This window comes from Homalodisca vitripennis, chromosome 1 (genome assembly GCF_021130785.1).
Source record: "Homalodisca vitripennis isolate AUS2020 chromosome 1, UT_GWSS_2.1, whole genome shotgun sequence".
NCBI lineage: Eukaryota > Metazoa > Arthropoda > Insecta > Hemiptera > Cicadellidae > Homalodisca > Homalodisca vitripennis.
Genome location: NC_060207.1, coordinates 191,181,967 through 191,193,652, shown reverse-complemented (window position 1 = coordinate 191,193,652; position 11,686 = coordinate 191,181,967). Strand labels below are relative to the sequence as shown.

Sequence of the window (11,686 nt, the reverse complement as noted above, 5' to 3'; positions counted from 1 at the left end):
CACAACCACGAGGATAGCTGGTCTGGATACTGTTCGGTGGTAAAACTAGCCCTCGCAACCAAGATGACAGGTAGTTTTGATACTGTGTGGTGATAAAAGTGGCCCTCACAACCTCGAGGTGGCTGGTCTGGATACGGTTCGGTGATAAAAGTGGCCCTCGCAACCAAGATGACAGGTAGTTGTGATACTGTGTGGTGATAAATGTGGCCCTCACAACCTCGAGGATAGCTGGTCTGGATACGGTTTGGTGATAAAAGTGGCCCTCGCAACCACGAGGATAGCTGGTCTGGATACTGTGCGGTGTTAAAAATGGCCCTCCCAACCACGAGGATAGCTGGTCTAGATACTGTTCGGTGGTAAAACTAGCCCTCCCAACCAAGATGACAGGTAGTTGTGATACTGTGTGGTGATAAATGTGGCCCTCACAACCACGAGGATAGCTGGTCTGGATACTGTTCGGTGATAAAAATGGCCTTCGCAAACACAAATATTGTAGTTTTGCATACTGTGTGGGTACCACCAGTTGCCTGGCATTAATACGCACTTTAAGATCACCCCTAATAGATGAATTCCTCAAGGATATGCCTTTAACCCTATTATCTTTCTCTTGTTTCATTCTTATATTAGTTAATTCAACGGCCGGCTAACATGTGTCGACACTTCAATCAATATGACCGGCAGTATTTAATCGAATAGCCTTAACGCGCAACTGTGGTTACAATGCAGGAACTTTACTTTTGATGAGTAGGCTATAATAATATACATAATGCCCGGAAGTCAACAAAGGGAACGGTTCCGTTATCATCACAGATTTTTTCAATATTGAGATAACTGAATCGGCAGTTTTTTTACGTGCTTAGTTCAGTGATTTAGGTAGTCTTAAGTTAGGTTTTCAACGTGTAACTGAATTCACATTATTATTTTTCAAAAATATAGAACGCTCTCTTGATAATTGTTTATAATCGGAAAGTTAATACTATATTTAACTGTGAACCATTGACATAACTCCTCTAAAATTACTTAAATTACTCTTATTTTTCCTAGTTATTGTTAATACATGTCCGTTTTACAAAAATGAAGTTAAAACGTTATTTTTATTGACGTATTATTTTTTATTTTATAGGTATCTAATTTTTTAAAGTAATTACATTTGGTTAGAAAACGTTTTATGAATTTACTGCATTTACAATAAAAAATCTCCTATTAGTTTACCGCACAAGCCAATGACATTATTGGAAGTGAAAGCGAACGTGAAAAATGTGTAAGCGTAACAAACAATTGGGGCTAATCATATGGCCATAGTAACCAGTATGCGGTTCAATGGGTACTATTACTTATTATGTGCAATGGTCAATTACATAGTCGGTGGGAGGGGGAGGGGTAGAGTAGATATCGTTCTGTTTGATAGTGCAGCGGTTATCAATGAGGGACGGATGTTGAGGTTATGTTTCACGCGCTGCGGTTTCTCTACCGCACGTCCAGACGTCTCCAAGGCGTCTTGGCGACTGACGTAAGGAGAAGGAGCGTAGTTCAGCCAGTCGCCGCCGCCAGGGAAAGCGCCACCGAACGGGCGTCCCGACGCCCCCTGCCACCCCCTTCACTCGTTCAGCTCAAGTGTAACGGTGTAATTCTCGTTTTGGCCAAAAGATGCCGCCCGAAACCTTGTGAAGAGGGCGGTTCCTTAGCGGCCGTTTTTACTCATGCGCGCGTGGCCGACGCGCAGGCGCCGCGACGTCGAGGTCCGACGCTCGGGATCTTCTTAGTGTAACGGTGGGCGGGAGTCGCGACCGCCTCGTGTGCCCTTACGTGTCCTCTCACTTACGGATTACCCTCTTACTTCTGGTAAGTCTCTTAACGATAATAATTTGTAATAAGTGTGTTATATTACAGTACAATAAATTATAACTTTTAAAAATATTTTAATCTTTTTTTCAAATATTTTTTATATTTCATACAAAATTGTTCAGTTTATCTGGTAAAGCAAAGTACAAGTCTAACTAAAAATAAATTAAATTTATATATTTCCAAATTAATAATAACTATAAATTAACACTGTACTTTTAAACAACACTTAATGTTTATTTCTATTTTTCACGTTTAACTGTCTTTTACTATATTGTTAGCCCTACTGATAACTCTTATCAAGCCCTTGAATGTTATAAACTATTTTCAATATTTTCCTTTTATATCATGGTTTTACAATTGTCCAAGCTGTTTTTTCGCATTTTAAATATTTTTTAACTGTGTTGCGTTTGGGACAGTTTTCCAAAATTTAATCGTAGGACTGTTTCAATAGTACACCTATTAAACAGTAATGTTTAATTTTCTCTGGCTGTAAATCATGATTGTTATCTCTCCAGTGGAAATATCAATAACTGTTTATTTAGGCCATTAAACGCTTTTCAAAATTGTCTTTACCGAATCTCAAGTCAGAATATTACTGAAAAGTAAATGTTTAAGTATTTGTAATGACTAGTTCTTATACTTATTTCATACTTGTAAATTTAACACCAGTCAATTAAAAAAGTGATTAAGATAACTTTTTTCTCTTATTATAATACGGACGTATTCTCTATGTCAATCGTTGGTACGTGGTGCCTTGATTATCGTATAATTTGTTAACTGTCACTCAATGTATGTCTGGAATTTGTGCAAAATGCGAGCGAATTTGAAGCACGCACGCATATTAAAGAGAAATTTGTTTTAAATTAAACGGTTTTGTGCCTACAACAAATGAAATACACAATGAAAAACTAAATTATTACAGTATTTCAATAGCATTCAGTGGAATATAACTTTGAGTTGAAATAAAATCTCTTATATAAATATAAGGATTTGAACTGAGGTTCCAAGAGAAATCAACGTTGTATTTTAGTAAAATCTAAGTACATATAATCAATTATGAATAAAAACTATTAAAGTTGTGTCAGCTATTTTATCAGTGAAATCACTTATCAATACTCTTTTTTCAGTAATATTAAAATATTTGTTCTTACAGAACAAGTATAATAGTTTCTTGTAATAATTAAAGTAAGAAAAGTGCGTGTATAGTAACATTAAAGCCGTTTAAATCCGTGTATAAAAGCCTGCGAAATAGAATATATCTCAGAAGAGCGCGAGAAGTACGGGAGGCGGCGAGTATCGATGCGGGGACGAGGCGTCGCGACGCCCGCCAAGGATGAATCTCAGCCCCGCTACCGCAAACTGACGTGATGCTGTAGTACGGCCGTGAATGGCATAGTGCGTTATTGATCAGCTGTGTGCGTGCGTGTGTGTGAGTGTGTGCTCGTCCATCAGTTCCACACTGATCAATAGTCCTCTCCGTTATGTTATATAACGCGTTATTTTATCTTGTTTGTAATTTGTATTTAAAGTTGCCAAATAATTGTCCCATAAAGAGGTTATATCCGGACCGATTTAAATGTGTAATTAACTTTATTCAATACGGTACCTAAGTTTCGTTAACATTTCGTGGCAAAGTGTGTGCTAAGTTCTAAGTTAGTGTATAGAATAATACAAGTTTTATAGAATAATACAAGTTTTATAGAATAATACAAAAAAAGGAATAATACAAAAAAAGGAATAATATTACAAAAAATTAACAAATAGAAGCCATATTGATCAAGAATCTAATAATAACCATTGTTTGTATAGTTGTGTTATTGTGTTGTGTTATGGATACAATGGTATAAAACAGTGGCGCTTAGAATAGTCATATAAACGGTTGTAAGTTTTTCCCTCAAAATGACATTCTTGTAGGATACATATTTATAATGGAGTGTTTACAATACAAAATGATAGCTGGAAAGAGCAGTGAGTTTTGTAAAGCGTCAAGTACAAAATAGTGTTATAATATAAGGGTGGGTAACGTTTTCACTGAGCGACAAACACTATAGGTGCCCGGACCCGTTACAAGTGGGTAAAAAAACCGAATCGTTTGTGCGAACAAAGCTGCTAGAGTCGAGCACATGTAAAGTTATAAACAAACAGTGGACTCGATAAAAATCAGGTGAGTTCATTGATAAACAGTTTCATATTTATAGTGAAGCCGTGTTGTGAAAAACGCCAATTGGAAAAATACGAGTAATGTAATTAACCTTCAGAGGAAAAATGCAGCGGTGCGAGGGGTCAGATGCAATTGTGGGGGGTGGGGGGTCCAAAATGATCGATTCATGGAGAAGCGACGACCGCGGCCGAACAGTCGGGGGTCGGAACGGTGTCTTCTGCCTTTTCCAGGCCGTACCGTTTTTCCGCTTCCATTTGGACCGGAAAATGGGTTATTAAACCTCCGGAAAACTTTCCGGCGTCATCGTCTCGGGCTCGGTGGAAGGGGTAAGAAAAGAAAGCGGCAGCGATCTCTTATCAAATCTTTTACCCTTTTTATCAGTTTTTCCTCTCGACTCCCCACTCGGAGGAGGCGGAGCGCGGGGGTGGCGGAGGGGCGGTAAAAATAATGAAGGCGAAGACTGGTGGGGGTGGGAGCTGGGGGCGGCGCCGGCGTATCCGCGTCGTTTTTTCTCGTAGTCCAAGTCGGCTTGCAAGTCCAAGTGGCTACAGTAGACAGTAGATGCTCGCTGTCGCGCGGGATAAGGAGATGGGACTCAGGAGACTGTTGTGTGTGCGGGTGTTCACGCGTGTGTAGGTGTGTGTGCGAACAGGTGAGTCGCTTAACTCATTCTTTTATTTAATAATCGACTTCTTTCACAAATCTTAGTATTTAAATTTTTTTTTTTTTTTTCGAAAATTACGATAACCCTGTTTGGTGATAAGGACTTAGATTTTTTCGTATGCGAAAGTTGACTCGTTTATTCACTCGTTATTACATTCCATTTCCACAATTCAATTTCATTCGTATTCGTTATCTGAGGTTTTATTTTTTATTGCTGTGTACAACTTTTTGCTGGATTATAACTAGTAACTAACAATACCATGTTTAGATTTTTTTCCGAATTCTACTAAACACAGTAGGTATAGTACTTTCGCGTACAATGACACTGTTTAAAAAATAGACTTTTGCAATTCTATCTACAACAGCTTCTTAACAGTTTCAAGTTTTAAATCAAATAAGACTGTATATGTCTGTTAAAATATACAACTCTAAATAATAAAACTCGAAGTTAGTAAATGAACGAAGTAGAGTAACGAAGATACCGATAACTGTACAGAAAGTACGATTGTTTTAACGTACTGACATGTTTAACAGTTGAAATTTTAAATATTTTTAAATTTAATGTAAGTTTACTGTTATTTCTAAATTGTTATAAAAGAGAAATTACAACCAAAAAATACTTTACTATCACTTATCTATACATTTGAAACGTGTGTACATTTTAATTTAAATACAAATAGTTTAGAACAATAATGACTAACATAAAAAATGTTAACTCTAGTGTCAGCGAATTAAGTTTTTAATGAAAACGTTAAAACGTTTTAAGTGTGATGATTAAACAACACAACCATTTTTAATAGTGCGTAATAAAACATAAAAGCAATTCAAGTGTAAAAACGTATATCGAGTAAAACGTAGCAATCGTTTAAAAACCTAATAGAAGGATTATAGGGCGTTCGGCAGCACCGCGATCTTTGATGTGTGGTTGAAGAGCATGGCAACAAAATAGCCTGCCCTTTGTCAGTCGGGTCGATAACTAAATAAACGGGAAGAGATGATACAATATGAAATGCGAAAGCGGCAAAGCATATCGGCAATAGATTGCCCTTTGATGTCCAGCTTTAAAACTAGCCCTGAGCCCCGATGTAACTATGTTTCATTTCGAAATTAGAGATAACAGTGCCATTTTAATTACAACGCCATTCTAATAGTCTTACACGTCCTCTTTGTTGTTGCAGTTAATGATGTTTGTTATGTTGCGTTAAGTGTCTCTAACCGATTAAATTCTCCCGGGCTTCATCATTTGCCGTTCAATTAAATACGACTTAACTAATTGTTCGATATCATTCCAGTGTTCGAACACTCGTTAAGCGTTCGTTAGAGGAAATCGGTTTTGGTGTTTTGTATTGTGTTTTAGAGAGTGTAATTGTAATATCTTCGTGTTCTAATTTTCTGAACTGAACACTACATTTTGGCACCAATTTAAGCTAAAGCGAGAGTGGTAGAAATCTTATAACGAAATTCACGCATAGCAAATATAACAATAACAATACCTTAACGAGCATTATTAGTGTTGCAACTTTGTAAAGAGGGGTTTTCAGAAGTTTTATGTAAATTTCAATCCTTAAAAGAAATCTTGCAAAATAGAATCGTTGGTCGTGTAAAATTGTACAAACTTTGCATTTTCATTTGTCAAGTACATAACTGACCTATTATGGAAACAGGCCATAATCGTCTCGTTATCCTACAAAACGAGGTTGCTTAAAAATTCATTAACAGGTACAAATTTCGAGTCCAAAACAGTGTGGGCACAAAATTTCCAAAATGTGCAAACTTCTCTCTAGTGCAAAGCAATCGATTGTAAAATGAAAACCAAAGAGCTCTAATGATACTATACACTGTAAATTTACGCTCGCAACATTAACATCAACAAGGAGGAAACGATGAGCGGCTTCGTTGGTCTATGCTTCGTTCAGTTTATCCAATTCGAGGCATGTTGTTTTAAGGTAAACTCGACTCTATAAAATCTCAGTGACCTCGGGCGTACTGACTGCCGTGTGGAGCGCTCCTTTGTTTGTCGCGAAACATATTAACAAAACAACAGTGTTTACCTTCTGTTTTACCACAATTGACACTATTTTGCCTACAGTGGCTTGGTAACCGTTGTGAACCCTTAGTCGCCATCAGTGGTTCGAATCAGTGGTTCAAAATATTAATGGAACGTTCACAAAAACGAAAATTCAAAGATGTAAAAATTTTGTGTGTAAAATCTACTTCTACTGTGTATATACTGGGCACAAATAGAGATTTTCAACTTCAAAAAGCAGTAACAGAGATATAATCTCATGTGGCTGAACTTTGATAATAACCTTAATAATCGAATAATCGCCATACCTAACCTAATATATACGTATTCAAATAAAATAAGAGCCAGTATGGTTCGTAAAAAACCAAATGAAAAAATATATTCAATTGTGAAACAACTAATCAAATCCCAATTTACTTCTTTACGTAATTTAAACATATTGCAGACTAAATCCCCACGGCGCAACTTCTCAATACAAGTTACAATAAGTGTACACGCATTTTACGATTATGTTACATCTGTCGAAAACAAAAATCACTTTTACTTTAATTTTATATGAAAATAAATTGTTTGGGTTCATGTATTCACTTTATTATTCATACCGCAGACTTGAACCAATGGAATACTTTTAGTACATGCAAACTATTTGTATTTGCCATTTAGATACTAAGTTTACGTCGATGGTAACTAGTTTTTCGTCCGTGGCCAAACTCAAAATACATAAAATTAAATTTTATTCCAGATTGAGATCAGTTTAAGATTACGATTACTAATTTATACCTTTTTAAGAAGTTATTTGTAAAAAGTATTAAAAACTGTAAATTGTGCTCCTTAATTACAAATAAGGCAAATTCTAGTTAAGTATGATATGTTATCTAAAATAATCTGTTACAGTTGGATTGTGATTTTAGAAAGTGTAAGTTTGGTACAGCGTTATCGACTGAGCAATGTTGTGAAACGTGTTAGTTAATCTTGAAAGTGTAATATTACTACCTTCCGATAGACAATAGAGGGAGTTAGAATGGTGATCGCGAGCCCATACTCTTTGCGAGAATTTGTTTGCCGGTTATTGAATACAAATATAATTATATAAAAAGTAATGGCTAGGAATCTATGTCATCTATTTGAAGAAGAGAACACTATTTATATTACCTGTGAAACATATTGTGTATCCAAATACATGTTTCTAGGAATTTGGCTCGTGTATATTTCTTAGTAATTAGATTAAGTTTAACTTGTTAGTAAAGTAACGTTACATTAAGTCGTTAATATAACTCGATCTTGTATGAACGAATCTACTTAGAATTGGCTTTTTTATTTATTCTTTTCAAAATATTCATTATGTAAATAAGACCTTTCTTCCGTGTTTTAATACTAAAATAGGAAAGAGGAAATTGAAACTTTAATGTTACGCATAACAACAAGTTAAATAAAAGTATTAAACTTAACGTAATGAAAGCGAAAAAAGGGTGTATATAGCTTATTCGTGAAAATTTGACGTAAAATATTCGAAATAAAATACTACTCTTATTTTTTGCGGTTAGAAACATTCCTTTGCGTCTCCAGAATGTGTGAGACAACATCTTAACTTCTTCGTTATGAATAATTAAGTAGAAACCACCCCAAAGAAAGACCGGAAGCTGTAAAAAATACTGCCGCTTAGTAAAGCACCTAATTTAGTACTTTGCTCATTTTGGCGCGGGCTAGTTAGCTCGAGTGGCGGTGGTGCGGCGGGCTGTTCGGTGCGAAAGGAAGTAAAAGGGAGATCGACAAGGGAAAGAAGGGGGCGCAGTAGTGCAAGAGGATTCCGCACGGCGCTAGTGTCGGCAACGAGCGCTAGTGTCGTGGCGGCGGCTGCCGGAACCACAGGTGTAGCGCTGCCGTCGCGTGGCCGCCCCGCGAACCACAGACCCGCGGGAATATGCCCACAGCTTTTTCAATAATACACGACAAGCATAGCATTCTCTATGCAGTCCAATTGTTTCGAGTTGAACTCTTTGTCCTCCCCCTGTGTTATTCAAAATGCAAACGCGGTATGTTGATTGCGTCGGAGAGTGCAGTCCCTGGATGTCCGCGTGGTTTTTGCGCCCCTATAGGATGCACTTATTAGTTATTCAGTCGTCCCAATGCACTTCCATCGCTATTTGGACAGTTCGGACAACCCTTCCACAATGGAATTCCCCGGACTACGTTAACCCCGCTCTCTTTCCCTCAAATATGCATGCGTGTCGCTTCGCTCTAGCCTCTTCAACTGGCAAATTTTCCTCTTTTATCTGAAATGAAACAGGTGATCTTCGCGGACTGATCGAGGAAACGCATCACTAGGACCCAATCTGGCCGGACCGTTTTGTTAATTTATCGTCAATTGTTTGGTTCATTTCAGATTCACATTAATATGTAAAATCCAACAACATGTGGTTAACTTGAAACAAGTACAATATTACCACTTTTTCCGCGTAATTCTAAAACACGCTTTACTTTGTTACTAAAATGTAATCTTTTCTTTACTTTGCAGAGAAATTATAGAAGTAAGATCTTATAATTTAAGTTAGTACTAATTTAATTTCATCCAAACCCCAATACTGAGTCAACAGATTGTTTTGTTTTGTCATCCGGACAGCCTAATCAGACTTTCTCACCGCATGAGACGCTGTTCTTGATGTTGAAAACCAAGTCACCATTCTTAGAGATTCACCTCTTTTCCTAGCGATATCTTCAAGAGTCAATAAGGCAAGAATTTAATGGATTTTGTTATTCGCCACAAGGTCAATTTTTCAAAGCTAACAACTTTCTTCTTTTTTAATTATTCGTGTTTTAAACTGCCAAAAAGTGGGAATTAGTTAACGATCATATGTTATCACAAAAATTATTAGAAACAGAATTAGTACACTCATGCAATGATAGTTTATAAGTGCAAACCAAGTATAACCTCTTCAGAGAAATAATATACAAACTTGTATAAGGATCAACGTTATTACTCTAACTGCGATTGGACTAACGTTTACAGTATTGTAAACGTCGGTTAAATGTAATTGTTTTGTTTTTGTTTTTTTATTCTCAATCTGTAATAAAACATATTTAGTATTTACTGACAAAGTTGTAACATAAGAGAGACTCCGGATTAGTACAAAGTAGTCTCTTACTGATCCTGAGAGCGGATATTGTCTCAGAGGGCGGGAGGAGCATGGCGACTGCGGCAGTTCAGACGAGACAGGAGACGGCTATCTGAGAACAGACAACATTAAGAACGGTTGTTTAGCCTGTCAATGTTTTCTTGTGTGCCAACATGCAACTTAATGAGACGGCAAGCATGTGTTATGCAAATCTGGCCTGGGATGATCCCCTTCGGTAAAACAAGACATTTACTCCCAACTCCCCGCGTTCTCAACCCTTGATTGACCCGACCCTCAGGCTTTATTTCACTGCAGTTACTTTAATGTCACAATTAGATATTTTTATCTTCCCGGTCATGTAAATAATTCCTTAACTTTTACATTAAAACCACAATAGGATTCATCAGGATCTATGGTGTTACGTAACAACGTACTTTAATTGTTGTCACTTAATACCTGTTATGGTTGAAACCGGATTCGAATGACCTATGGATTGTAGAATATATTTGCAGATAATATGATATTTCATATTGTAAATTCTGTTTCGGTGGAAATTAAATAAATGAAAATTGATATTGGACTGGTAAAAGATAGGGATAGGAGTATAAGCGATGATAATTACTGTTTGTTGAAAAAAAATAATACTTATCACTGCGCATGTTATTAAAGAACAGTACGCAAACAAATCCTGTGATGTTGATGAGAATTATGTTGGAAGTCACGGAAAAAACTTTGTGATTCTTGGAACCGCAATTTCAACCCTTTAAGGCCGTTATTGTGTGAAAAACGTAGTTAACGCCCACTATGATTGCGTTTGGAAGGGAAGTATCGTGGGTTCCATGCAATGTAACAATTTTTCGAACCATTTTCACCTATTTTCGTCGCCGATTCAGAGTGTTTCACGTTTGAAAACTGCCGGTATGATAAATTAAACACGAGCCGTAGCAGCTGACAATGCTGACTCAGGATAGATGAATACTGCACGCAATCACTGCACTGACTAGTTGACAACTACGGAATCTATTGTAATTCCGCTGCGACAGTCACCCTCGCTTGCTTCGGCCCAAGCCGCGTTGTTGTGGTAAAATTGCAAATTGCCGTAATCAATTTCGGCCCTCGCAACCTTGCTTGTGGCGTTAGCGTAATTAGAAACAATTTTTACAAAAATATTCTGCCGCCGGCCGCTACAGCGGTACTGTGCGGGAGTACGTGTTTGTCGTGGAATAATTATGTCAATAATCGGTAATTGCGGGTGCCAGGCGTTCGCTTCATCAAAATATTTGCTGAAACATGCGTGAGGGTGGGCGCTCCACGTGGCGAAACGGTGAACTATCAGCCCTCGGACGGTGCTGCGATCTATGGACTCGTCGATGGAACTTTATCGATCGATTTGAGCCACTCCGTAGAACTGGTTTCTTATAAACTTCTCAGGGCTTTTAGTTGTACATTTTGAAATAGATGTATTTCAGTTAGCAAACACCATAGAAATTGCTTTTTGAATATTTCAAATCGATCTTTAAAATTCTCATCTGGACAATATTCACTAATTGTTAAAACATCTGAAGGACAAGACAACACTAGGCACGACTCTAATGTTTCTAAATCATGAATTTTGTTCAAAGGAGTCAAGGGAAAAGCGTATAGAAGTTATTTTAGCAGATTTGGGTTGGTGACAGGTTCGTATCCAGACCGGTTCTTTCGGACAATTTTGCCGGGAAGCCCCGGAACACTTGTTCAGGGGCGGATGGCGGTGCATGACGGGGCCCGGCCAAATATCTTTTTCCGGGGTCCGCCAATCTGAGTACGGCCCTGTTGGTAGGACACAATTACGAGATTTCCCGAGAGATGTAGGGACTCCTTATTTGCTTTTGATAACAA

General features: G+C 37.5%; 1 protein-coding gene across 5 annotated transcripts in view; it reads left to right on the top strand.

Moving 5' to 3' along the window:
- Positions 1 to 1,750: 1,750 nt before the first annotated feature.
- Positions 1,751 to 11,686, top strand: part of LOC124352955 (homeobox protein prospero-like) — a 98,953-nt gene continuing 89,017 nt past the window's right edge. For 4 of the 5 annotated variants that reach the window (XM_046802706.1, XM_046802705.1, XM_046802704.1 and 1 more), the window contains exon 1: positions 1,751 to 1,842. The gene's annotated coding sequence lies outside the window, so the exon portion shown is untranslated. Of the gene's footprint in view, positions 1,843 to 4,534; positions 4,659 to 11,686 lie in introns of those variants that run through there. The other variant, XM_046802703.1, reaches the window with a different exon arrangement.